Raw genomic sequence first — 2910 nt, forward strand, 5'->3', positions numbered from 1 at the left:
ACTTAGAGGAGATTCGGTGCAAAAACCGTGAGGTATGATGTTGTGTTCAAGGGACTGAAAGGTTTTGTTGCTGGGGCAAAGAAGAGGAATTTTTTAAAAACGTGAAGTTATGGAGAAACAGAGAATCAGCTGTCATGGGGGTAATGACCACATGGGCTGTTCAAAACAGGGGAAAGAGGATAATTATGACCCTCATGAGGTCATTTATTATCTCTTGGTCAACATAATGAGGATTCAGAATTTGGTTTAAGTTGTAGGTCAGGGATTTGCCCTTCACAAAGACAGTAATTCAGTCCAGAGCAAAATTAACCCAATGTTCCCATTTTTAGAGAGTAAGATCAAACAGAAAGAGCTTAGAGTCAGGAAGTCTGTTCTGTTTCTATTTCTATTCTACCCCAACTAGCTGCGTAATCTGGAGCTGATAAATTAAACTCTCTGGGTTTCTCTTTTGTTTTTCCTTTAAAACAAAGGGACGTTTTCTAGACGACTTATGCTTTAAACATTGCATTCAAGGATAAACAGCAAGAGGACCTAGCTTGGACGCTGCCGACAGAGCTTTATCATTTTCACGTGGCGCAGAATGTCAGGTTTGCATTTACATTTATTCTTTTTAAAAAAAATCATGGTAATTTTCATAAAGTAACAGTTTTCTCTATTCATTTCCTGGTTGCTGAGAGAGGGGCCTTCCCTCTGGATGATCTCCCAGCCTGAGCTCTGACTGCCACAGGACTGAGAACAGAGAATGGCCAGTACGAGGCCATTCCCTGGGACCTTGGCCTGTAAACACTCATGCGCTGCCCACTAACATCTGTAACATCAGCGTGAGTTGGTGTCGTAGTGTGAAACTGGCTGTGGAGGACTTGTGGTCTCCGCCTCGTGTTCCAGAATGAGTCCGAGCAGAACCTGTTACTACCTCTGCTGGGCCAAAGGCATCCATGGTTACTGGAACATGTGGAAATGCACTGCATCTTGTGTGAAGTCATGATTTTATAAAATTAATTTATTATAGAGCACTCTTCAGTACAAAAATGGAGGTCCCTGAGTTCCTAACAAAGTAAAATCTCTTAACTGCTTATTTTTAGTTTAGATATCAATTTTCACAATAATATTTTTTATTTTATTTAGTTCATTTTTTTAAAGTAGGTTCGAACACAGGGCTTGAACTCATGACCCTGAGATCAAGACCTGAGTCGAGATTAAGTGTCAGATGTTTAGCCAACTGATCCACACAGGTGCCCCTGTTATAGCACTTTTTAGAAGATTTTTAAAAAGCAAAGCATCAGATCTCAAGACTTATGGAAAAAATAAATGCTTACTAAAAAACATAGTGAGAAATCTTATGAATAGAAAATTTAATTAATTTTCTGGGAACAGAAGAATCAGCAAATAAAAGTGGCTTTTTATAAGAAGAGAAAAATTATCAGCTTTGGAAAAAAAAGGAACCCAACACAGAGAAATGGAGACGGCTAGCTAGGAAAAGAACTGAACAAATAGAAAAGCATTTCCACAGTTTAAAGGGTGCTGGCTGAATATATTAAAAATTTTAAGTGAAATGAAGTAACTTAAACTCTTGACGCCAACAGAAAACCATCCAGGAAAATATCCGGAATAGGTCACTGAAGAGTTAATTAAGGACACACAGAACTTCCGAGGGCAAAATTTTACTCTTTTAATAGAAAAATTCATAAATAGTTATTTGATTTCTACCATCTCATTTTGCTTCTCTTTTCTCTCTTTTGAAAAAGATTTTATTTTTTTTATTTTTTTAAAAGATTTTATTTATTTATTTGACAGAGAAATCACAAGTAGATGGAGAGACAGGCAGAGAGAGAAAGAGAGAAGGAAGCAGGCTCCCTGCCGAGCAGAGAGCCCGATGCGGGACTCGATCCCAGGACCCTGAGATCATGACCTGAGCCGAAGGCAGCGGCTTAACCCACTGAGCCACCCAGGAGCCCGAAAAATATTTTATTTTTTTATTTGACAGAGGGAGAGAGCAAGTGCGAACAAGCAGGGGGAGCGGCGGGCAGAAGGCGAGGTCCGCGGAGCAGAGAGCCTGATGCGGGGCTCGATCCTCGCACCCTGAGAGCATGACCCGAGCCGAAGGCAGCGGCTTAACCCACTGAGTCACCCAGACGCCTGGTATTTTTCTTATTTTCAATTATAATTCGTACCTAACTCATCACGGAAGAAGCCAAGCCGCCAGATACAATGTAACAAAGTGTACGTGATTCCAAGGTGGGAGGTTCCGCCCCGCGGTCCCCCGACGGTCCTTCCCGACCCGTGGAGGCCACTGGTGCCTTTGCGGCCAGAGTCTCACCCCCTGAGTCGCGGCCCTGAGCTGCACCACACTCTCTTAAAGGGGTCACAGGGGAAGACACCAAACAGTACCAACGACTTGTTGTCATTCGCCCCTTGATTCTGCGAAGATTCCAGGGCGCCTGTTCCGCCAGCCCCGCGGCCGAGGGACGGCACCGGGGGACACAGGACCGGGACCTCAGCCCTCGGGGACAGTCCGCGATTCCCCTTCCTTTATCTAAACCCCCACCTCCGCCCGCCGGAAGCCTTCTTCACCCGACGTTTTCTTGGAATTCAATAAAAAACCTGTGCAGTGGGTTTCGCTAGTGAGAAGGGGGGGCGGGAAGGACCGGGAGGTCGTGGGAGAGAGTGCGGGGGCGGGAACCCGTGGGAGGGAGTGCGGGGGCGGCGATCGCGGCCACACCGGTGCGCGGCCGCGGGACGGGGCCGAGGGACGGGCCGGCCGTGCAGGGAGGACGCCGCGGGCGTCGGGGAGCGTGAGGCGCACAGACGGCGGCGCCGGCTCGGTGGGGACACAGCAGGGCCGCGTCCAGCTCCGCGCCGCCGCCTGCAGCGGGAGGACGTGCTCCGACGAACCCCCGCGGGTTCCACTTG

General features: G+C 47.1%; 1 long non-coding RNA gene across 1 annotated transcript; it reads left to right on the plus strand.

Moving 5' to 3' along the window:
• Nucleotides 1-426: 426 nt before the first annotated feature.
• On the plus strand, nt 427-2613 carry LOC131828220 (uncharacterized). The gene is made up of 2 exons (XR_009352292.1): nt 427-587; nt 1985-2613. It is a non-coding gene; the product is annotated as an uncharacterized LOC131828220 (long non-coding RNA).
• Nucleotides 2614-2910: the final 297 nt, after the last annotated feature.

This window comes from Mustela lutreola, chromosome 3 (genome assembly GCF_030435805.1).
Source record: "Mustela lutreola isolate mMusLut2 chromosome 3, mMusLut2.pri, whole genome shotgun sequence".
NCBI lineage: Eukaryota > Metazoa > Chordata > Mammalia > Carnivora > Mustelidae > Mustela > Mustela lutreola.